Source organism: Callospermophilus lateralis, chromosome 17, assembly GCF_048772815.1.
Source record: "Callospermophilus lateralis isolate mCalLat2 chromosome 17, mCalLat2.hap1, whole genome shotgun sequence".
NCBI lineage: Eukaryota > Metazoa > Chordata > Mammalia > Rodentia > Sciuridae > Callospermophilus > Callospermophilus lateralis.
The window spans coordinates 13,638,237-13,664,917 of NC_135321.1; positions in this window are offsets into that span (position 1 = coordinate 13,638,237).

Sequence of the window (26,681 nt, forward strand, 5' to 3'; positions counted from 1 at the left end):
TGAGACACTGTCTCTAAATACAAAATAGGATGTAGCTCAGTGGTCAAGTGCCCAATTTCAATCCCTAGTACCAAAAAAAAAATAATAATATTTTGGTTGAGATAAACACAATGCCTTTATGTTATTTATTTATTTTCTTATGCAGTACTTATCGAACCCAGTGCCTCACACATGCTAGGCAAGCGATCTACCGCTGAGCCACAACCCCATTCCCTTATATCTGTTTTATTTCTTTCTCTTGTCTAATTGCTCTTGCTAAAATTTTAAGTACTACATTAAATAAGAGTGGTGAGAATGGACACCCTTGCCTTTGTCTTGATTTTAGAAGAAATGCTTTTAGTTTTTCCCCATTTAGTATAATGTTGGCTATGGATTTGCCATATATAGCCTTGTATCAAGTTGCAGTATGAGCCTTCTATACTTAACTATTCAGGCCTTTTGTCATGTTGAATTTTATCAAAGACTTTTTATGTACCCATTGAGGTGATTACACAATTTTTTTGGTACTGAGAATTGAACTCAACCACTTAGCCATATTTCCAGCTCTATTTTGTATTTTATTTGGAGACAGGGTCTTACTGTGTTGCTTAATGTCTTGCTGTTGCTGAAACTGGCTTTGAACTCGTGATCCTCCTGTCTCAACCTCCTGAGCCGCTGAGATTACAGGCATGCGCCACTGCGCCCAGCATGATTACACAAGTTTTTTCTTTTTTAATATTTTTTTTAGTTATACATGAACACAATGTCTTTATTTTGTTTATTTATTTTCATGTGGTGCTGAGGCTTAAACCCAGTGCGTCACATGTGCGAAGCAAGTGCTCTGCCACTGAGCCACAACCACAGCCCATGATTACATGATTTTTATCCTTGATTTTATTTGTGTGCTGTATTATATTTATTGATTCGCATATATGTTGAATCATCCTTGCATCCCTGGAATGAACCAAGTTGATCTGGTGTATAATCTTTTCTAATGTGCTATTTAATTTGATTTGAAAGTACTTTATTGAGAATTTTCGTATCTATGCTCATCAGGGGTATTGATCTGTTGTTTTCTGCTTTGACTGTGTCCTTACCACATTTAAGTATCAGTAATACTGGCTTCATAGAATGAGTTGGGGAGCTTTCCTCCCTTTCTATGGAATAGTTTGAGGAACATTGGCATTAACTTTTTAAAAGCCTGATAAAACTAGTACTAAATCCATCAGTCCTGGGCTTTTTTGGGGGGAGGGGGATTTTTTATTATCATTTTAATCTCATTACATATATATACACATATATGTATGTATATATATATATATATGTGTGTGTGTGTATGTATGTATGGGTGTGTATTTTATATATATATATGTGTGTGTGTGTGTGTGTGTGTGTATGTGTGTGTGTGTGTGTGTGTATATATATATATATATATATATATATATATATATATATCCTCTTGGTTCAATTTTTTTTTTTAAGAGAGAGGGAGAGAGAGAGAATTTTTTTAATATTTATTTTTTTTACTTTTCGGCGGACACAACATCTTTGTTTGTATGTGGTGTTGAGGATCGAACCCGGGCCGCACGCATGCCAGGCGAGCGCGCTACCGCTTGAGCCACATCCCCAGCCCTTGGTTCAATTTTGATAGGTCATATGTGCCCAGAAATTTTTTCATTTCTTCTAGGTTTTCCAATTTATTCGTATATAGTTTTTCAAAATATTTCCTAATGATCCTATAAACTTTACTGGTATTGTTACCAACTCAAAGTCCAAACACTGATCCCATGGAAAAACTAATTTCCAAGAGATAAGTGTGGGGAGAAAGAAAGACTTTATTCAGTGGTCAAAGAATGGAGAAGAAGCAGCTTTGTTCATAAATCAGCTTCTCAACCCCAGGGGGTTAGTGGTTATAGATACAGGGTAGGAATAATGAGGGAGTAAGAGAGACTAATGAAGAGAAGGGATGTTCATTTCTTTTCTGGAAATAGGCAAAGATCTTCCAAGAACTCAGGCGGCACCACTTTTCACTCCTTCTATGGTTTGGTGTTTCCAGTCATGGTCACCTGTAGGGTCTTAGAGACTAGACAGTGTTTGGGTCAAGTTAACCCTATATTATAGTATTGAACAAAACATTTGTCAAATGACCAACATATGCACATGCAGAGCTGAGTAGGATCTGAGGTAACAAAGGAGACAGACATGATATGAAGGCAGGGAGGTTGAGCCTTCTCATTCCGTTTCAGTCACCCATAGACATGGTATGTATGTGTATATGTGTGTATGTATGTAAAGGGTCAGTGTTTCCAGCAAAATCTGCCTTCAACCCTGAAAAGTAACTTAGGCTACTGTTCTCATTATAACCCACATCAGAGGTCTTCTCTTCAGCAAAGCCATGGGAGACTAACAATGCCTTGCCCAGCTATAAGACCTCCCAAACCAGTGATTTTCAAGTGAACTAAGAGTAAGTGAGGCTAGAGGGTTCATGTAGGTTTTCCCAAGTGACAGTATCTGCTGTAAGATTCCCCTTTTTCATCTCTAGTGTTTATTTATTTGGATCCTCTGTTTCCTTTGGTTTAGCTAAGGCTTTGTCAGTTTTATCTGTCTTTTCAAAGAACCAACTCTTTGTTTCATTCATCTATTGTATTGTTCTTTTAGTCTCTATTTTATTTATACCCTGATCTTTATTGTTTCCTTCCTTCTACTGATTTGGGGTTTGATATGTTCTTGTTTTTCTAAGACCTTGAGATGCATCATTAGGCTCTGTCTTTCTAATGTAGGCATTCATAGCTATAAATTTCATGAAACAGCCTTTTAAATTTGCTCTTCTTTCCTTTCCGTCTAACTCCTCACAAATCAAGGAATTCTGTGCACACAAGCCATACTGTAGAGATCTTATTTTCGTTGCTCTGCATTCAGACCTTTTCCTGTTTTGGGTGGCTCTCCATTATGAGACACTTTGGGGATGCAGAGTTCTTCTCCCTGTACTTAGAAGAAGAAGATGGGCTCGATGCTCCTATTCCAGGCAGCTTAGCATTGGATACTACCAATGGCATCCAAGGCTATAGCAGTGGCCAGGGTTCCAGTGAGGTTCTTTGTGGGTCCGCTTGGCTGTGTCCCCTGTTGCCCCACTTCCCTTGATCCCCAACCAATTTTAAGCTTTCCCAATTATTCTCAAGTCATTTTTATTCTAAATATTTTGAAAAACAATATTATAAATATATTTAGCTTTGAAAAAATTGACTGCATCTGTTACTTGAAACCAAGAACTTTGACATGCCATACTTTGTGTTTGTAAACATATGTTGTCAGTGTTTAGGGGGATTTCTAATATAGCTCTAAAAATATTTAGTAAACACTTATATAGTCCTTACAATGTGCCAGATATGGTTATAATTGCTTTACAAATACTAACTTATTTAATCTTCAGAATCCTGTGAGATACATATTATTAAGCCATTTTACAAATTGGAAAACTGAAACACAGAAAAATTATAAATAGCTTTCCCAAGAACTCACAGCTAAGCAAACAATGAGATTTTAATTTTTTAAATTCTAAATCGATAGTTTTCCCAAACATTCTATCCTATAATGTGCAAAAGAGCATTTGTCGATATTTTACTTCTAGAGATGTGGTCGCGGTACATGGGCAGACAGTGTGAGAACTAGACTCTCCCCTGGGTACAGATAACCCAGTAGAACCAGCACACTTAGGAAAAGGCACTTTGAAAGTTTCCCTCTGTGTGAAGTCGATGTGGTGCATGCTGCCATCAGATTCTTAACATTTACCTTTCAGGTATGGTCTAGCTATTTTCCAAATGGTATACACAGCAAGCAATAATTTTTTTCACTTTTCTTTTTATCAGCATTAAACCATGGGAGTAAATATTTGTTGTCTCTTTTTAAGCAGTTAAAGTTTTATAAAGACCTGGAAATCCACAATATACATACTTCAAGTCATAGCACTTTCGTGGCTAACTCAAGCAACTTACTGCTTTGAGTACGGTAGTTCACCATGAAATAGGGATACAAAAAGATCTGCACATAAACCTGAGGGTAGAGTTAATTACTCTTTAATGTCAAGATGGCTGATGGTTTGACTTTTCTGGAACATTCCAGGCATATTTTTCTGGGAATGGTAAGATATCCTGAAACTTTCCTTTTCCCTTTGATAATTTTGGTGTGTACCTGGATCCACCTGAAACCAGAAAGTCAAAAACTAATGATAAAATGGTTTTCCTTTAAAACCTTGCCCTCAGGGACTAACTTAGAAAAGGGTTTTCTAGGTAGTTCTGTGGTATCCATGACCAAATCTAGGATACAGGAGGGAATTTTCCCCCAGGAGCCCTACACACAACTCTCCTTAGTTTTCATCCGGATTTGGCATACGTTAGACATTCTACCACACAATCCCTTAGCAGCGCCTGGCACCATAATAAGAACATTCTCTGAATTTCAGGGCGAAGACTTCGAGTGCCATTTCATTTGTAAAGCCCCAAGTCTTGTGTAATGCTAACTGACATTCTGGTTTATAAGATCTTATCTCATGTCAGTCTGATGGCTGGAGCTGCTATTCCAGGGCCTCCAAGGCTGACTGAACTCAGTGGAGTCTGAGACAAGAGAATAATGAGGTGAGGACCTGTTATCCATGCCCTGGGCCTGTGTATTTGAGAGCCTGTGTGGCCAGGGGTTCACTCATAGCCACCTTCTTTTATCTGGTAGACTTGCTCCTCCAGGATGCTACTGACATCGAGAGCCAAGTGTATGTGTCTGTATTTGGCGTTATGAGTTCGGCCCATTGCAATGAATGCATCAAAATGAACTATGTGTGTTTGTGACTGCTGTTGCCAGGTTCCTTAGTGAAAGACCAATATCTTGTCCTGCTAGAAGCTCTGTTCTGCTCTCTTCCCCTATTCCTGGTCGTTCCTCCTGCCCCAACCTGGCAGCTTTTATTATTGCTTTTCTGACTGGCAGTTTGATATTCTGGGCTGGCTCCTGAATATACCTTAGGGTGTAAGAATCATTAATAGTAACCCCCATTCCCTGCACATTCAATTTAGCTTTTTTAGATTGAACCAGTTCCACTGACTGTCAAGCAATCCTGCACGAAGGAATGTCACATCCTTTCTTACATCCATCTACCCATGGACCTTCTGTCCTCTTTCCAAGTCTCCCTTCAGAAATCCTGGCTGGGCCCTTGTGCGTCAGCTGTGAGGTTGGATCAGGGAAGCTGAAATGATTAAACACTCTCATTGACCTTCCAGTCACCTTCTACTCAGACTTTGAAGGTGGAGGTCAGAGGAAGTAAAGGGGAATGGAGAGATCCAGATGGTTCTCTGGATCAGTTTGTCCAAAAGGGGCAGGAAAAAAAGCGGTATAAAGTCCTGAGGGGAATGAGGCCATTCTTCTCTCTGTGCTCAGTCAAACCTGTAAGACTACACAGGACTCCACCTGAGCCACATGGAAGGGTCTCAGTCACCAGTAGTCTATATCCCCAATCCCATGGCTTGTTCCTTCTGTGTGATACTGGAGCCCTCTGTGGCCTTTGACTCTGGTGACCATTTTATAGCTCTACAATGTCTGTGCTGTTCTTCATATAGGGAGGTGGTGATCCTGATCTCCTGACCCAAAAAGTAATCATGTTGAATTGATTTTGGGGAATTGGGGTGGTGTTTTATGGGTACATGTTGCCCTTCCTACCTTTGCTGGTAACTTCCTTAGTTAGGAAGTAACTCCTTCACCTTGTCCTTATTAGCTCTGCTATCAAAGGAAGAGCAACCCCTCTTTTTCAGGGACTTTTATCTACAAGAAAATGTGGGTTTTTTTCAAAATGGCACCTTGTTCAGCATTGTTATCCTTTAGAGCACATTGCTTTTCAATTTTACTAGTTAGAATCATAACATGAGGCCTGGCACTGAGGTGCACACTTGCAATCCCAGGTTCTCTGAAGGCTGAAGCAGGTGGGTCACAAGTTCAAAGCCAGCTGCAGCAACTTAGCAAGACCCTGTCTCAAAAAATAGAACAGGGTGGGCAATGTAGCTTAATGATTGCCCCTAGGTTCAAGCCCTTTGTTTAAAAAAAAAAAAGAATCATAACATAGACAAGATATTTCAAACAGAAACTTGCTTCTAAACATTTTAAGCAGAAAATTCTTGAGGTTTTATCAAAATGATGATGATGATGATGATGATGATTTGCCTGCTATTACCACTTAAAAAACAGCCTTCCCTTCAACTAAAATATTTTTAAAGCCTTCCTGTTTTAATTTCTTCTATTTCTTTTTAGAGCAGATGGTCTAAAGGGCCTAAGCCTATCCAAGATGACTCAATTGATTCTTGCAGAGGAACCTTGGAAGGATGAACAACTGAATGGTCCAGGAGAATAAAGCCAGCAGAATTCCTCTGCTGTATTGATGCTATTGCAAATTTTGTTGTCACAATTGGCAAGGAGAGACTTCCCCAGGAGGAGTGACTAGACAAAAGCATGAAGCACCTGAAAACTATCAGCCGTCCTCATCATCGGGATCATCAGCATTATTAGGAGCAGGCGGGGAGCTGGAAGTGACTTTGCCAGCCTGAGGTAGGAGACGGCTGTGGAGTGTGGGACAGAGTGCCAGCAGCCACCATGCTGCCGGGGAGTGCGAGTGATGGTGCTGGAATGTACTATGCACGGATGGGAGAAAGGTACATTTTTACAGAAGTAAGTATTTATCACCTTCCTGTCCCTTGGGGGAATATTCCTTCACCAGCCCCTCGTATTTGCACATTTGCAATATTTATGGCTCCGCATTGCTCTGTGATGACAAAAGTGTCACCTCTTTCCTCCTTCCCTGGCAGTTTCCAGTGTGTCTATCAAGTCCCCAAAGCAAATTTGCTCTGGAATATCTTCTGACAGCCATGGCAGTAGTAGACCCAGAGCTGTGAGGCTACTAGGATTCCCCATGTGAAGAAAGCTTATTGAGCACATTTTGAAGCAATAACAGGCATCAAACTTTACAGAACAGTTACCCAAGACATTTTTAAAGTTGATTACTCTCCAATGAAAAAGTTTGGCTTTTAAAGAGGGGCCTGTGGGCCACTTTTTATCTCTGTTCTTGTGCCAGTATCAATATAGTTTGCCATTGGTTAGTTCTTGGGTGGTTGAGTCTGTCAGAATTGTATACATACTGAAACTTTTCACCTGTTTTTGATGTTCAAGGAGGGCTAAGATGGCTTAAATCTGCACCACTCTTTAGAATTTGTTCTTGTTCAAACTGGCTTCTCAGGTCTTTTTTAGTTTTTTGGTTTTTTCTTCCTACCAATTTTTAAATTATCTGTTGAAAAGGGATGATAGCATTAATCTGATTCTGTCATTTAAATCTCAGCATTCACATTTCTGGAACCTAGAAAACGTTCTTATGAGGGAAGGATTCTGTGAGATTGTTTTGTTCATTCCTTTACTAAGCTTTTACTATGTGCTACTCACATTCCAGTGAATGAAAGAACTACATAAACAGGCAACTGGGCTATCATGTTATAAGTGACCTAACAAATGTATGTCCCAAACTATGTGGTATCCCAGAGGACAATTCAACAACTTCTGAAAAGGTAGAGGGACTGGGGAGATTTCACATACGAAAAGTTCTTGTTGAGAGGTTTATCATCATCTTGGAGGAGTTTAGGACAAGACACATGGATAGCAATACATTAGGTAAAGGACAAATGGAACTTGAACTTCAGATGGAGGCATTTGGTGGGAGGTATCTTCGAAATTTCTTGCAGGCTTGTCGAATGGAGTGACTAAGGGGATGGAGGAGTCACAAATTGTGGCTCTTTTCTCTTAGAGTACTAAGAGATACTGAATATGGGTGCCTGGACTTAGGTAAGAAACCCAGGAAGAAGAGGTATTTAAGGGTAAGATTTAAAAAGAGTTTTGTTTTAGACATGCTGCAGGTGAGTTGGCCATAGGTAACCCTGGGGGAATCCCCAATGGAGGTTTGCATAATCGAGACCTGTATTTAAATTATGGGCAAAATATGTACATCTGGGAATTGCCACAGTGTGCCATAGAAAGGCCTTAGTGAACTAGTTAGTGCCTACCTGTTTCCAGCTTTATCTTGTGCAGTTCACCTCTCTCATTATATTTTCCAGGCAGCTTCTTTCTTCTCTTGCCTCTGGTGTCTCTCTCTCTCTCTCTCTCATTCCTCCTTCATTGTTCCTGAAACACCTTTCTCTGTAATTGGGAAAAATATCAAAAACAAAAAGAAAACCACTCTCTCTCAGTAAGGACATAGCATGTATACTGGTTTATTCGTATAATGGAATATTATGCAATAATTATAGTAGATGGATTAGACCTACATTTATCAATGTGAATATTCACAAAGCCTAATGTTGACCGAAAATGTCCAAGTTAAGCTGGATAGGCACACCATGATGCCCTTCTTATGGCCTCACCTTCCACAGTATGTAGCAAATATGTATATAAGCAAAAAAAACCCAACAATTTGAACAGGGCAACTTGATGAACGTGATGTGTGTTTCCATTTATCTGGGCCTATTTTTATATCTTTCGATAGAGAGATGACACTGTGGCATAGTTATTGTGTGCAATTTTGTTACTGTCCATTCTCAGTCGCTGTCCTGCTCATCCATCATAGACCTGGATCAATGTTTCTTCCTCTGGAAAAACCTCTCCCAGCAGGTACTCAGAAGAGTGGTCAAGGTTTCCCTTTTCAGCACTTCCATGGCATTGTTAAGAGTTGGGACAATGTCTGATTCATTGTGGCATTTCCAACACTTAGCCAAGGTCTGGTAAAGAGATCACTACCAATATTTAATGACAAATTAAAGGGTGAGAGTTGAACCATGAAAATTAGTATACTCTTCCTTTAGATACATATAAAGATAGTAAGCAATGGGGAGAAGCCCCCGTTCATCTAAAAATTTAAGGAGCTAAGGTTAGAGTTGTAGAGGAAAAAAAAGAAACTGATAAAAGGGACCAAGGAGGACTATAAAGATGAAGAAGAAGAGACTCAGGAAAGTGAGCAAAAATTTTCTAGAAGATTATAGTAAATGGTATTAGATGCTCTAGAGAGGCCAAGATTAGGAGTTCCCTCTTCTTAAATAAATTCATGGAGAGTGAGATGGGTGAAGGAACTGGGAGAGGTACTGACTGGGCACAGAAAGATGGTGCCATGTCTTTCCCCATGTCACTTAACAGCTACAGAAACCTAGAGGTTTTCTCCCTTGTAAGGGAACTTATGGCTTTGGGGCTGTTGTTGTTATCATTGAACCTCACTCTCTTCCTGCCACCTTCATGCATAACACCTATCATGAACTTAAGTGTAGGTCTGATTTACTTGTTTGCAGGGTTTTAAAAATTCAACATCTGTCCAAAAGGAAGGAATTAATTAACGTACCCCTTATTCCAGTACTTTCTAATTATCAACTTTTAGTATTCTAATTTCTTAGGGGGAAAAAAAACTACTTTAGCTGCCCTCTAGAAGAATACAGGCAATCCTCACATTGCTTAGTTTTAGCATGCACAGATTTTAGTTCCTACACTTTAAATAACACCAGCCCCACAACAGCATGGTTAGAATTTCAGCTACTGTGGCATACTGGCTTTAAGTATGCATAAGGTACAAATTTTATTACCAAATCCTCAGTCCATACTTCACTGTGTAAATAGCAGGTGCACATCAGATCAGTAACCTGTCATGTTACTTCTTTCAAAGTCTCTCAGTGATTGGAAACCATGTAGCTGTTACTCATTTCATGAAGAACTTAAGTTCTTGTGTTGCCATCTAGTCTCTCAGTGGCAAAACCACATTACACTTTACAATAATGAATAATTGAAAGAGGGAATTGATCAACAAGGTGAAATTTCAGAAAAGAAAGAAAGAAAGAAAACCAAAGTGATAATGCTGTAAGTGAAACTTGATTCAAACATGAAAGAAACTAGAGGAGAAAGAGCTCCCAGTGGGACTGTTCAGACTTCCATATGTGGGTGAGAGACCTTCCATATGTGGGTGGCAAAACTCAGCTAAGGTGAATCTGTGCACATAAATGAGGAAAGTGACTATGATCCAAATATCTGTTGATAAAAAATGGTAAAGCAAGATGTGCTATATCCATGCAATGGAATTTTTATCCCGCAATGAAAAGCACTGAAATACTGATACATGCTACAACATGAATGAACCTTGAAAACATTATGCTAAGTGGAAGAAGCCAGTCACAAAAAGACCAGGGATTGTGTGGATTCACCAGGCAAACCCATAGAGACACAAAGTAGATGAGTGGTCACTAGGGGATGGATGGAGTGGAGAATGAGAAATGATTGCCAATTGGTATGGGACTCTGGGACAGGGGTGAAATATTTTGAAATTAGGTTGTGGTGATGGTTACAATGTGACTCTGCTAAAAATTAGAGTTGTGCATTTGTTATGATATATGAATTATATCGTAATGCTGTTGTTAATGAGTTATAAAGTACCAAATAAATTAGTTTAACTATTTTTTTTGTATTTCCCTGTACATTTATAACCAAAAGTTAGAGAGTTCTTAATGCTCTGACAAAAATTCTAAAGGTCACACAGATTGATCATTTTTCCCATTGATTATTAAGATTGCTTAACAAAGTTTCTGCTTGCTCAGTCAGTTTTATTACCCTGCACTACTACCTAGACTTTCCAGATCAGCTTAGCAAAATATTCTGTCGCAATTCAGGGTCGTTGCTGATTGGCCAATTCCTTTAAATATCAATTGTGACTTAACAAAGATGGCTTCTGCTAGAAGTGTCTGTGAGAATACAGAAAGAATTAGTATTTTCAATTTGAATCCTCCTATTTATTCACTTTGATTAAAAATTCTAATCAGTGAAGCAAATATTCAAGCTTAATCATGACTTTTAAATAGCTCTCTATTAGGCTTTAAGATGGCCACCAACATTTTTGCCCCATGGTGCAAATACTCTGGGGAATCCCCTGCCCTTGATGATCTGGACTTGCCATTATGACAGAATGCTTGTTCCCTTAGGTTATCTCAGACTCAGTCATAGCTGATTGCAAGGGGAATCTTCTGCTGCCCTTCAAGAAGTAAACTATCAAGTTGTGAAAGGGGCTCATGACTAGGGCCCAGGGCAGTCTCTAGACTGAGAGCAAACTCTAGATGATAATTGGCAAGATAACAGGACTCTTGCCCTGTTGCCATAGAAGCTGAATCTGCCAAAACCCCGAACAAACTTGAAAGAGGACCCCAGGCTCTAGATGAGAATGCGGCTCAGCAGATGTCTTGATTTCAGCTCTGAGAGGACCTGTAGAGAATGTAGCCCAGATTTCTGACCTATAGAAGCTGTGAGATAATAAATGAGTATTGTTTAAGCTTCTAAATTTGTGATCATTTATTATGCAGGTCACTTACACATTTGATGACAGTTGCTAGTACAAAGTTGACCTGGTTTTCTCCATAGAAATCCTGGAGGGTATACCTCTCTTCTGAAGGAAGCATGGCTGGTTTTTCCAGTAGCCCCTACATAAAATCAGAGTTTCTGTATGTTAATGTTTCTTCTCCTATAATTTACTCATTGTATGTATAGGCAACATGTGGCTCTCTTTATGTCACCTAGTGGGATTGCAGCTCAGAGAAATGATACAATGACGTCATTCTGACTGTCACTATTGCTGTGAGTGATGAACTCTCTTTTGTCTCTGAGCCAAAAGCCTGTGTCTTCTGCCTGTGTCTAGGAAACTATAACAAGATACTTGTCAGCTTGCAAGCAGGTGAAATCTCAAAGCCCTTTATAGTGCCTGACTTACCATGAAATCATAAATTGTTTATCTGTAAATTAATGGACTTTTGGGTTGTTTCCAATTTGGAGGTTGTCATAAGTAAAGCTGCTATAAACAGTCATGCATAATTCTTTGCATGAACATCTATTTCCCTTTCTCTTGGATAAATACCTAGTATTGGTATTTATCAATGGCTGGAATATATATTAGGTATATGCTTATTTTTTAAAAAGAAATTTCCAGGGGTTGGGGTTGTGGTTCAGTGGTAGAGCACTTGCCTAGCATGTGTGAGACACTGGGTTTGATGCAGAGCACCACATATAAATAAATAAATAAATAAAGGTCTATCAACAACTAAAAAATATATTTTAAAAAGAAAAAAGAAATTTCCAAACTACATTTCAAAGTGCTTGGATTATATTTTTATTTCCACCAAAAGAATATGATAGTCCCAGGTACTCCACATCCTGTCAACACTTGGTATGTTCTGTTTATTTATTTATTTAAATTTTAGCCCTTCTACTAGGTGTATGGTGGTATCTCATTGTGATTCTAGTTTGCATTTCCCTAATGACTAATGTGCTAATGTCCACACATCTTCTTTGGTGAAGATGCATTCAAGGATTGTTAGCAGAGTTCTGGAGGAGACTCTGGGTTTTCTATTGAGTGCCAGGGGTCAACACCATCTCCCCACTCTGGCTGGGTACTACTTGACCTCTCTAGTCATATTTAGGCTCTGGTAGTTCCACTGTCAGCTCACCAGTGTTCTCTGATCAGCCACAGGAGTCTTGTCCTAAGAACCAGTGACTTGGTAATCAGCCAAAGCCTCAAGGACACTCCTATGCAGATATCTGGAACCTTCCCCCATACAGCTCCTTCCCCTGCGGAACCCCCTGCACATTCCAAGTGTCTCAGTGGCCCAGAATTCCAGTTTGTCTCCTCAGCTCAGCAGTAACACAGTGCTGTTTAGCTTCCTCCCTGGGCCACAATCTGGAAAGTGCTGGAAGTCAGAAAGGGTATCATAGGACTTAACTCACAGGGCTCTCAGTTTTGAGCTGCTTTTTGCCCAGGGTCTGAAAACTCAGAGGTCACATATTTTGCCCAGTGTTGTTCACTGCAGGAGGGCTTGTCCAGTCCCAGGTAATCTTTCCTGGCCAGAAGCAGAATTCTAAGTGTGCTGTATTGGAAGTATCCTTGAGAGAAATAGATCAAGGAAGGCTACTGTGAAGAACAGATGAAAGTTGGGATGAAAGGCTACCTGTCACCTCCTAATGAATTCCTCTGACGTTATTAGAAAAAGAGGTTATGAGGATAGATTTGGAGACATTTTCAACTAACTAGAAAAATTAAAATATGTCTAGATCTAGTTTCTGGTAGTTTCCCTTCACTCTTCAAAAATTTAATCATAGACTCAGGATGTGATTTTTATTTAAAAATCATTTAAAAAGTTAAAGAGTGTGATTTTTATTTAAAAAGTTAGTCTAAGAAGATGTTAAAGTGATGAAATATCTTGAAAGAACATCTAAGTTTGAAAATAATGTTATTTCTGTCAAAAAGTGGAATTGAGACCCTCCAAATAACTAAGGGCATCAGTTAAGTAGGCTCTAAGTTCAGGTCAGAGAAGGATGATGAATGGGCCCTAGAGACTGGACTCAAATTCTATGCTTTTTGTAACTGTCAACCTTAGGCATGTCCTTTGACACCTCTAGGCCTTGGGTGTGTTTTCTTCTGTAAATGAGGAAGAAAGATTGGCTCCTTTCTGCCTTCGGGGCAACAAGCAAAGAGCGTTTGTTCCACATGTGGTTTCAGAATCAGACTTTAGATGAGAACCTTGAGTCTGCCAGCCCCAATCTGGGAGGCCTTGAGAAAAATAATGCTCCCTCTGCAACCCCAGGTTCCTCATCTTTAAAACTGGAATCGTGAGAAGGTTATTATGAGGATAAATGATATAAAAAGCAATGTGCTCAGCTCAGAGCAGGCACAAGGTGAAAATATGTGATAGGCCACAAAAAAAATGAAACTCCTAGACCAGCAGGTGGCAAGTCAGCACCACTTGCCACCTGCAGTCACACAAGTGCACACCAGTGTGCCCCGTGGTGCCCCAGGGAATGGAAATCTTAAATAGAAAAAAGAATAATCCAAGCACTGGAAAAGTGAAGGGGACTCGATGTTTACATGTGGAACAAGAGGGGTTGTTCCACCAAGTGTGCGTATGTGACCCCCCAGGCCTGGCAAAGGCAGCCACGGCTGCTTCAGTTCAGGTCTTTAGCTTGACCTCTCCCACTCCCAGCCCCCTGCTCTACCAGACCCCTGGAGGAGCTCCTGGATTCTCTCACTCAGCTTCACCTTCAAGGAGAAGAAGCCAGCTCTGCTTTCCTGGTAACTTCTCCATCATTCCTCCAGTTTGACTTTATCCCCTGTGCCTGTTAGTCCCTAGGACGCCCAGAACCAGCCCTATGAGGCCTTGCCAAGCCCTCTGACTGCTCTTCTCCCAAGGTTTGGGAAGATGGGGTAGGCTCTCATGGGATGCACGTTGCAAGTCTCAAATCCACCTTTCCAAGGACAGAGTTCAGGTGTATTTATTGGATGAAGAAATGGGGTGGTCTGAGGCATGGGACAGGGGGTTGGAGGTAAAGAAGTGAAGCAATTTGTGATCTGTGCACATGTGATCAAAGGTCCTGGCTCTTTACAGGGCCCGTGTTCTGAAAATATAGAAGCATGATGTGGGGGGTGATGTTTTCAGTCCTATGATGGCAAAGGGACGTCCTGCATGGGCTCAAACAAAGGGTAGGTGGTTTGAGCTAAACAGAAATGGCCTCCAGGTTTCTGAAAAACAACTTAGGCAGCTGGTTCCATCGTGACCCCATGTCACAGGTGTTATCTACAGCACAGCTGAAGTGAGCAGTGCTTCGCTATGTAACCTCTAAAATAAAAGCAAGAAAGTAAAAACAGGTGATGCCAGAGGGCTTATTCAGATCTTCCCCGGACCTCAGATGTTGTTGGTTGCCGACCCAAATTATTACCTTTGTTCTTTTTTTCTCAAGGGTACTAGAGATTGAACTCAGGAGCACTTAACCACTGAGCCACATCCCCAGCCCTATTTTGTATTTTATTTAGAGACAGGGTCTCACTGAGTTGCTTAGTGCCTCACTGTTGCTGAGGCTGGCTTTGAACTTGTGATCTGCCTGCCTCAGCCTCCTGAGCTGCTGGGATTACAGGCATGTGCCACCACACCTGGCTCCCTTTCTTTTTTTGATAGTAGAATCTGAATTTTTTTCTAGAGGGGCAAAAAGCCTGATAAAACATTGATTTAAACTCTTGTGGCTAGATGTGGCCAAGGATTTATAGTCTGGCTAATGAGGTGGAAGAGGAAGTTCCTGGGGGGGACTGTTGGGAAAGCTCTTCCTACAGGGGTGACTCCTTTATCATGCCTGGATTAGGAAGTATAGCCTGGAGGTGTAGATACCTCACAAACATGAGCAGAGAGCTACTAATAGGGCAAGTTACCTGTGGCCCCAGGGAGCTGCCACTTCAACCCTAAGTGACTGACTTCTCGTGTAACATGAAAAGTATGAAACTCTGGTTTAGTTGAATTTGTGGTACTTCAATATAATGCAAATCTCATTCATACTCCTCTCTGTGTGAAATGAAGATGAATATTTGTTTCTGTCCATGACGAAAGTAATAAATTCACCAGCAATAAGAGGGATTCAAGCAAAGTTTAGATAGTTATTATTCAGGGATGTTTAAGGGGATTCCTGCATTAGAAGGGAAGTTGAACTTTTGTCAGAAAAACCAAATGTTAATTTATTAAGAAAATCATTTGAGATTAAAGTTGTGTATGGCATCTTAAAAAGCAATTTCAATTACTGTGGTATAAAATTTCTTTATTTTAGCCTTTATGGAAGCTACAATTTTAAACATATTTCTGTTTTCCATATTTTTTCAAATCTGTTTTCAAGATCTGCCAGTTTAGGAAGCAGGATTTTTTTTTTCCTTATGTATCAAATTTACCTTAGTTAAAAATGAATGATTGCAGAAAATCCTGTCATTTGTAACAATTTTGATGAACCGACAGGACAGTATGCTAAGTTAAATAAGCCAGGCTCAAAACCCCAAATACCGTACAATAACACTTACATGTGGAATCTAAAAATTCAAATTTATGGAAGCAGAAAGTAGAGTGGTAGTTACTAGGAGATAGGGATGAAGAGGAGGATTTGGGGAAGATGTTCTTCAAAGGATACAAAATTTCACTTAGGAGGGAATAAGCTCAGGAGATCTATTATTCAGTATGGTGAGTATAGTTAATAATTGTGTATACTTGAAAACCGCCAAGAAAGATTTTAAATGTTGTCTCCACACATTCAAAAATAAGCATGTGAGGTCAGGGATGTGTTAATTACCTTCTCTGACTTCCTTTTCAAAATAACAAACCTCCAACCCCCCTGCCCCCCACCTTTCCTAGTTCTTCCCGTTTCACTTCCTCTATGGTACATACTGAATTCTGATCTCATATATTCTTTCCAGTGGTTTAATTGTCTTCTTCCATTAGGATGTAAATTCCATGAGGCAGGGAGAGCTGTATTTTCATTTCCGTTTCCTATGCCTAGAAAGGGCTATGGTACATAATGAATACTGGATAATATTTGCTAAATGAATAAATTATCTAAGAATGCCAAGTCAGTTTTATATGACAAACATTTCACTCCATTAAAAAAGGTCATGCATTGAGTTGTCATAAGCAGCAGAAAATATCACCCAGCTCATTCCTGGGTTTCATTAATAGTCTTTGGAGACAGGATGCTTCCACTTTTCAAAAGGTCACTCTGGTCAGCTGCAGAACCACACGTTGGGTTCAGTTGTTGTATAAATAATGGGGTATCATGCATTCCAGAAATGAACACCTGGTCTTCATTTCTGTTTTAACATGGAAGGACGTGGTCAAATGGCAGTCTGATGTCTTCTAAAGAACTTTTTCAATGTGATAGACTCTGATCCTTTCTGTAGGTTTACTAAGCAACACACCATGTCTGTCACCCGCCCCCCCAGCTCTGTGGTCCCTCTTTTCCAATTCTTCCTCTCCCCAGTCACTTCCTGTCACAGTAACAGTTTCAAAATTAAACTCCAATTCTAAAACAAATGAAGCAGAGGCAGGAAGGGGGAAATGAATCATAAGCATATGGGAACAGTTTTGTTTGAAAGCATGATCAGCATTCTTTGCAAACAAGCTGTGGCCATATGTGGCAGAGTGGGTGTAAAAGTTTTAAAAATACATGTGATAAACTGTGATCAATGTCTGAGATATAAAGAGAAAGCTCGTTAATGGCTTATTTGATAGTAAGAACAAAGCCTCTAAGGAGACAGGTATTTCTGCATCTTTTTACATTTTTATTTACAAATTTTTGGTGCTGGGGACTGAACTTGGGCCTTCTGCATGCTAAGAACGTGCTCTATTACTGAGCTACACTCCAGCTCCCATATATATATATTTTTTTTAATCAAAAGATCTCTAAGGAGTAAGCTGTGGAAAGTGAAAATTCTTGCCATGCATAGGCAAAGAAACTGTAGACAATTGGTTGGGACTTTTTCCTTGGTTAATACATTGGTCACTTGAATTGAAATGTATTGATACATCAGCCAGGCATGGCGGCACATGCCTGTAATCCCAGTGACTCAGGAGACTGAGGCAGAAGGATCTCAAGTTCAAAGCCAACCTCAGCAGTTTAGCAAGGCCCTAAGCAACTTAGTGAGACACTGTCTCAAAATAAAAAGGGTTGGGGATGTGGCTCAGTGGTTAAGTGCTCCTGGGTTCCATCCCTGGTACCAAACAAACAAACAAGCAAAAGTATTACTGTATTAACAAAGAGTTAGTTGTAGAACCATATCTATTGCTTTTGGATACTCATCCCCATGGGGCAGAGAGGAAGAGATGTAAGAGATATGTGTATATGTATTTCATTTATTGATTGGTTCATTCAATAAATATTGAGTTCTAACCAAATACCAGGAACAATGCTAAACTCTGGATATAGTAGTATTAATAGCTGTGGTATAATAGCAAAAATTATGGATGTGAGATGGTAAGCAAAACTGTCATATTTCCTGCCTTGCTGAGCATGTGTTTCCCGGCACTTGCTCCTGCACCCCTCTATTCTGGGATTAGGGAAGGTACTGTAGGGAGGCCGATGGTAAACACTGATTACACTGCATCAATCTTTCACCTGACAAATGTGGCAGGCACTGTTCTGGGTTCAAGAATGCACGCACTAGATCAGAGCACATGGATCTCCTCTCAGAGGGCTGCCAGTCTGGGTGGGATACAACATGCATCCCAGGATAGTCACTTGAACTAAGAATAAATTGGAATTGACACCATGCTGCAAAAGAACAGTATAGGATGCTCTGTGGCCACATAACAGGGGTCCTAACCTTGGATGGGAGAAGTGAGGCCTCAAGGAAGTTCTCCATGGAAGGTGAAGTTGATTAAGAGTTATTGGTATAATTAGTGGAAGTTACTAGAAACCTCAATTAGCTCTTCTGTTTCTAACCACCACCCATCCTCATTTTATGAGGTGGCCTGGACTTTCAGGCTTTCTTCCTCTGTACCTAAGTGGCAGTGAGTGGGTAGCAAGGCACCAGTGTTTCTGGTAAGAATGCAGGAGCTTATTCTGCGTGCCCTGTCTGTGAGACAGACATAGTGGCAGGGGAAACAATAAACCATCAGATGGTTGGAGAGCTCCGATTCTGTTCTCTTTCTATATTAATCCACCAGGAGGGTAGTAGTATTGATATTTCTAAATTAACACCCTTTTCCTTACTAAACCAATTACATCCAGCATGTTACAGTTCATCACCTCAAACTAGTCTTTTTACAATCAGACGAAGACAGAAAATCCATAAGCAGTTTTTCAGTGTGCGATGCTGTTTGCATTTCAGCGCTGCCACCAATTTGGATTTTCATCATTCTTTGTACTCTCAGCCCAATCACTTCACAAATTAATGTATTTATCTGAAAACAAGCAGTGACTTATGTTTATCTATATAGCCTAGCAATCAGCCAGAGCTAATGTCCCCAACACTTGAGGGGTGGCTGGTTTTTCCTAAAATCAAACAACAGTTGTTCCAAAGTCCCCTAGCTCTTTCCTGAAGATGTGCACGTGCTGTGCTTATGGTGGACCTGTGCACCGTAATTCAGAGGGAACTGTTGGAATGTGGGTTTGAATATCCATCACCCATCTCACGTGCTTATCAGTATACATCTTGGACCAGTTTCTTAAATTCTCTAGGTTTCCCTTTTTTTTTTCTTTAGTAAAATAGGAATAATTTATCTGCTCTGCCTTTCTCATCTAGTTGTGTACATCAAATGAGAAAATACTTATGAATATACTTTGTCAACTGTGAGTCAAGATTTTTTTAAATTTTTTAATGTTTTGTTACCAGGAATTGAACCCAGGGGTGCTTAACCAGTGAGTCACATCCCCAGCCCCTTTTTATTTCTTTTTTGTTGTTTGTTTTTTAAGACAGGCTTCCACCAAGTTGATTAGGGCCTCACTAAATTGTTGAGGCTGGCTTTGAACTTGAGATCCTCCTGCCTCAGCCTCCTGAGCTGCTAGGATTACAAGTGTGCACCACCATGCCCAGCTCTAAGTCAAGATTCATGTGCAGGAGGCCATTATTACCATACATGTTAGTATTGTGACACTGACCTCATTTCTTCACCCCTACCTGCAATAATGCTCTTCGCTTGGCAAGTCCTCTCCTAAAGAAGCAGAGTTTGTTTCCTGGTAGATTTCCCTGTCTCTTGACTCTACTTTGACCATATTGTTTGCTTTAGTCAACAGGATGAGGCAAAAGTGGCAGCTTACAGTTCTGAGGCTAACCTTGGCCTTAAGCAGCCTGGCGTGTTTCTGCTTGTTCTTGTATGCTCTGCCAATTGCTATGAGCATGTTGAGGCTAGGTCTTTGGTCCCAGGAAGAGGATGAGAAACTTGTGGAGCTGAGAAGCTCCAATGAGCCCAGCCCAATCCAGCCCAGCCCAGACAAGCCAGCCGGCATATACATGAAGAGGTCTAACCAAGGTCGATAGATCACCAGCCAAACCATGCAACTAAATAAAGGTGAATTGTTGTGTGGCACAGAGCTTTTGTTATTTGTTATCCAGCATTATTATACTAGCAGTTGAATAAGTCAACTCTCTCCCCACCCCATCAAACATCCCTTGGTCCACTAAGACTGTATATCTTCCAAGGACAAAGTCAAGAGATTTTGGTTTTGAATGGGCCTTTGCTTCTCTCCCTCTGCTCTTCTACGCTCTTCACTGCTTCGCCAACTTTTCAAAAGCAAATTGTTCAAGGGTTATAGATTGAAAATTCTCTGGATAGCACTCTACATTGCCTGAATAAAAAGGTGCAAGAGAAATCTAACAAATAATTTTGTTAATGTTTACTTGTGATAGTAGAAGAAGAGTCTGTTGGAATGACATACTTTCTCACACTTTCTTCTTCTTTGTCTAATTTATAGATGGGATGTATTTATAAGTATATGAAGAAGATGGAAACAGATTGGGGCTTTAATATCAGCCAGTTTGGGGAATCTTTGCAATAGTTTTAAGCCAAAAATGCACTATTGAATCTATACCACATATAAGGCATAGTATAGAGTTCTGAGGAAATAAAGACACAATGGCTCCATATTAAAGATACCGTAAGGGAAATGAAATGTGACCTACTCACAATATTTTATTTCGTCAATTGTATAATTACATTTTTTGTAAGTTTTCACATTTTGAAATCAAGATGGGAGCTGGGAGTGTTGCTTAGTGGTAGAGCACAGGGTGCAATCCTCAGTACCACACAAAAAAAGAAAGAAAGAAGAAAAAATGGCAAGCCACAATTTAGTGGGTAGAGTTTTTTTCTCTTTACTATTTATAATGGTGCAGATTATCATTATTATTATATAATTATATTATTGTTTCTATCATTATATCATTATTTTATTATTATTATTATTAATAAACATCTTAGAGCCAACAAAATAAAGAAGTATATTGCTATGAAACAGCATATGTGTTATGCTATAGAATCAGAAGACAAGGAGGGATTACTTCTCTCTGATAATACAGGGGGAGACTTCGATGCCAAAACAGGAAGAATTTCAATAAGGCTAGAAAAAAGACCACTGTAGGTCAGCTGGTTCCTAAACTTTGTATTACCAAGGAGTGATTTTGTCACTCCATCCCATACTATTTTTTAAAAGTTGATCACTACAATAAATTTGCATTGCTCAAGAGGTATTCTGCTTCTCAATTTGATAGCAAAAGCCAAGCATCCCTGTTAATCAGAGTTTCTCATAAGATGAGATAATCATATTTCGTATTGACTTAGCATTTTTGGCCAAAAGCCAAGAAGCTTCCTTGGTTAGCCTATGATGTTGTTATGCCAGGTAACTGTTGAATTTCTAGCAGGATTTTTGAACTAATCCTAGATGCAAACCATCATTCTACATGGGAACCGCATCACAAGAAAATACGCAGACATGGGACCCACAGCTCGTGATTCTTAATACACTTTCCCAGTGCTTTGAGCAAATAAAGAAAAACGAAAAGTGAGAGAAGTCTGAGGCTTGCGAAGAGTCCTTCTGTCAGACTTAAAGGTTTTAACTTTCACTGAAGAAATCATTTTGGGGGCTAGAGTTGTGGCTCAGCAGTAGAGCGCTCGGCTTGACTAGCGCATGCAAAGCCCTGGGTTCAATCCTCAGCACCACATAAAAATAAATAAATAGAATAAAGGTATTATGTCCAACTACAACTAAAAAAATAAATATAAAAAATCATTATTGAATATAGTAGGACTAATAGCATGAATTTGGTTATTAAAAACAAAAAAAAAGTAAAAAAGAAGCAGCAGCCATATATATCAGAGCCAAAAAAGAAAACAGGATGACTAAATTTCCACGGAAGACCATGGACGTGCCACTGCTTGCATGCCCGTCTGCGGTGAGAGAGGAACGTGGCTGTTTCCCCGTTCAGCCTCCACTTCTAATATGAGGGCTCCAAGTATTCTGAAGCAACAGGAGCTTGAATTCTGGAGACACCACCTGGCTTCATGAGCTGGCTCTGTGCATGTAACAGGTAGCTTTAGGTAAGTAACTAAAGATCTCTCTATTTTTTTTAATTTAAGGATATCTTTTTTTTTTTTTTTTGGCCTTTCATATTAATACACCTTTTTATTTTTTTTGTCATGCTGGAGATTGAACCCAGGGTCTTGTGCATGGGAGGCAAGCACTCTACCAACTGAGATGTATCCCCAGCCCTCATATTAATACAATTTTTAATAGTCAACAAAACAATCACTCTTTACATTGCTGGTGAAAGAGTATATTATACGGTTCTTTTAGGAAACTCTTTGACAATATTATGTAAGATCTTTGAAAAGCTTTCTACCATTTGATCAAATATTTCACTTCTAGGAATTGATTGTAAGGATATAATCTTTTTATATATATATATATATACCTTTATTTTATTTGTTTTTTAAATTTTTATGTGGTGCCGGAGATTGAACCCAGTGCCTCACACATGCTATGTAAGCGCTCTACCACTGAGCCACAACCCCGGCCCCCAGTAAGGATATAATCTTAAATGTGGAAAACTCTTAATATGGAAGATGTTCATTGCTGCACTTTACAAAATCACTCATTTCTGTGTTCTTCACCACTCTTCACTGTGTTCATCTCCGCTTCTCTCCATTTATTACTTGCTTCAGAAACCCAAAACTCTGGAACCATACAAATGGAGTCTGTATAGGATGGTCATGTGGACTTGAGGTAACTGAAAATCTTTTACCTTTAATTTTCATATTCATTAATGGAGAAAATAGTAGTATCAATATTAGAAGATATATATAAGGATGACATTAAATTTTTAAGTTGTTCTGTATGTGGTTAGTAGGACTTATTTTCAGTTTGCTTGGAAACTTAGGTATCAAGAGACTTCAGAGTGGCATAGAACAATAAATTGTCTTCTCTCTTTCCATCATTTCCTACGATGCCAAACTGGCTGGCAATCAAGACCCTAAGGAGAAAACATATGGTCTAGGAACCAGCTTTGCCTTGGCAATGGTCTGAGTTTGACTTGACAATAAATAGGAGGTGACAGCTGAATCGGGTATGGAGATTCGAGGAGGATGGACTTCAATAGAAGTCACCTATTGCAAATAATTATCATCATTGTTAATACACAAGGGTGGGAGATAGAGAAAACATCTTGCATAAGAAAGTCCTGGAATTCTTGGACAGGCCTGAAAATGGAAAGTCAGAATTACTAAAGCTCAACACCCTATTAATGAGATGGTATTTGCCTCAGCACTACTTTTCCAAAAGTTTCTCTAGCAATTTAGCCACATTTGAAGTTGGCACTACAGGAAATATATTTCCAGTAAAAATGCCTAAATATATGCTGAATAATGATGATAATGACCTTGTATGTGTCATATACTTGTGTGTGTAGCAGGAGTGGTACTGTGGATTGAAACCATGGGCACTCTACCACTGAGCTACATCATCAGCCTTTTTTTATTTTATATTGTAAGATGAGACTTTGCAAAGTTGCCCAGACTGGTCTTGAACTTGAGATTCTCCTGCTTCAACCTTTAAGTAGCTAGTGTCATGTACTTTTCAACTATCCAAAGAACTTTCACATTTATAATTTTATTTGCTTCACAGTGACTTTTCAAGGAAAGTTGGGCACTATTATCCTCCTTTTCCAAATGAGGAATCTAAAACCCCAAATGGCATATGGAACTTACTTAGGGTCAGGGAGGGAAATGGACCTCTATGTTTGACCTAAACTTAAATGTACTAGGTCCTTATATTTCTAGTAGGCTATGCTAGTCACAACAATTCATCATCTTCTTTTTTTTTTCCCCAAGATTTTTTTTCTCATTTTATATTTTCTCACATAACCATTTTATATCAGGCCACACTCTTTCTGGGTCACAAAAAACTAATATTTACCATTTCTAATCCTGCATATTTCTTGGAGGTCGTTATGGAAAATTGGCAACAAACCACATTCTTCTTCCAGTTTGATCCAAGGCTTCTAGAAGATGGAGACATGAACTCATTTGCCTAAAATGTGATGAGGGTTGAATTATTGGACACCCAGTCAGGACCAAATCAGGTCAGATCTCTCTTTCTTGTTTGTTTGCTTCACGTCTCAGTCAATTCACCTTCTCATCTTTGCAGACTAAGATGTCACAGAACCTGACCCGCCCGCTGCCCTTTTCTTTTCCAGGGGTGATCATATATAATGCAATCTGCTATCCTTCTCAAAAGACAAAGCTTTCTTGTCTGGTTCAGAGCACTTCACATTCCTTCCATGTTGCTCAGTATTGCCATTTTGAAGGCTAATCTCTCCTCCTTTATTTTCTTTCTCATTTTAAACAGGAAATTGGCCCTCAGAAACCCAGCGTAAAGAAATACAATTTAATGAAATGATGTGTGGGATTCTTCAGGAAAGGTTTTTTTGTTTGCTTTTTGCAAAAATCTCAGTGTTCTCATTCTTTACTAGGTTCTCATCAATTGATTCAAATTGATGATTAATCAAATCACCTCTCCAGTGTTTCAAAGGACTATTTTGGTTATCTCTACTGTGTAACAAACCAGCTCAAAATTTACTGGCTCCAAATTACAACCATTTATTTGATCATGATTTTGCAATGTGTGTAGTTGCTCTACTTATTGCTCTTATAGTCTCAGATAGTTGTAGAGTCTGGCGGTTTGACAGGGGCAGGAATGTTCCAGATGGCTCTGTTCTAGGTGGAAGAGGAGCTCCCAACAGTGTGTGTTTACCTGGAAACTCGGAATGTAGTGTTATTTGGGAAAAGAGTCTTTGCAGACATAGTTAGCTGAGTTCATGCTGGATTAGGTTAAACCCTAATCTAATATGACAGGTGTCCTTGTAAGAAGAGGAGATTAAGACGAGACACACAGGGATAACATCATGTGACAGTGGAGAAAGGCTCGAGTGATGTAGCTGCAAGCCAAGGACTGCCAAGGACTGCTGGCAACCACCAGAAGCTGGAAGAAGCAAGGGACAGATTCTCCCCAAGGACCTCAGAAGGAGCCCAAGCTTGCTAATACACCTTGATTCCAGACTTGTAGCCTCCAGAACTGGGAGAGAATAAACTTATTGTTTTAAACACCCAGTTTGTGGTGCTTTGTTAATGACAGCCCTACGAACCAAGTGCAGATTTACTCACAAGTCTAGCTCCCTGGTTGGAATGGCAGGAAGAGCTGGATCCCAACTGACCCTGCCCACCTCTTTTTCCTTCCATACCAGCTCTCCACCAGAAGGCCCTGGGCCTTTTTTATATGGAAGCTCATGATTCTAAGACTACAAGTTGAAGCTGCCAGGTCTCTGATGAGTTAAGCCCAAGGCAATCATTGATTTACTTCCACCAGATTATATTGGTTAAGGCAAATTACAGGGCCAGGTCAGATTCAGGAGAGGAAACGGGCTCCACCTGTTGATGGAGGAGTAGTCAGTGCCCAGAGGGTTGGGAGCAGTATTGGTATCCTGTCTTTGCCATCAGCCTATAGCGATCATGGCTACTGAGTGTGAATGAATGTTTTATTCATATGATAGAACCTCTAACTGTGAGTCACTTTATGGGCTTAACAAGAATGTTTTCTCTGACAATCTTGAACTGTCAGGTCATGTCTTTGAATGTCAGCCAGTGCAATCCTTCCACATTGCCGCCTCCTCGCTGGACAAGTGGTAGCCAGGAAGCAGCCAGTGCTGAGGCTCCTGGGTCTAGGATGCAGCGTGGAAGTACATGCAGTGGCATTCCTTATGGAGGGCTTTGTTTCTGTGACACCGGTCTGACTGTATTCCATGCCCGTCTTCAAACTGGAGTTCACAGGATGATGGTGACTTTCTGTGAAAGGTGGCAACTGTCGATCCAGTTGGGGCAATGCATGTGAGCAAGTGCAATGGGAAAGAAGTGACCGAGATGACACAGGTTAAAGCTAGAACTTGCTTTGCATGTCTGCAGGCCATAGGCATTGAACTTGAGTTGGTTTCACCCTAAATCTTTTCTCTTTCTGCTGTAACCTGCACAGTATATTTTGAAGCACTGAAATACTTGTGGAAGAACTTGGAAGATGGATTTTAAAAATAAAGGAAGCTATAATTTAATGTTATTGAGGTAATGGAATGACATTTCAGGGTAATGAACAGTTTCAACTGCTCAAGAAATTTGATATTTTCTCCTTAAAATATTTCTATTGATATCTGATAAATACAAAAGAATAGATTGTATATAAAGGCATTGTGACTCTATATTACTGGTAATATACCTTCCTGCGAACCCACCAGAAAACTTAAGAACTAGATGGTTGACAAGATCATTGCACAACCTTATTCTCCCACTCCATCTCTTATCTTTTCTAACCACAGTGCTGAAGTTTGTATTTATCATTCTACTGTTTATTCAACAGAACTTCAGCTTTGAATCAAAAGGGAAATCTAGCTTGACTACTAGTTAATTCTGAAGCAGTTTCCTGGTTAAGTGTTAACATATCAACTCATCTGCTTTTTGTGAACTCTATAAAGTATGGGCCTCTCTGATGACAGTCTCTGGAGTGACTTCCTGAGGGTGGCAGGTTTGGGAAATAAGCCTCAGAGTTGATCAAATGTAGTGGCTTCTTTGTTAGGATCCTATATGGGCACTGGGAGCCCAGGGGACTGACTCTCAAAACACTTTTTTCTTCTCCTGCTCTTAATTTGCAGCTCTTTATCTTTTTCTTCTAGGATGTCTGAGACAGCTGCACTAGGACTCGAATCTGTGGTTTCTGGAGCTCTGCAGAGCATAATTCTTTCAGGGCAGAAAAGCAATTGTGAAGTTGTAGCTGTTCAAGTGTGTGAA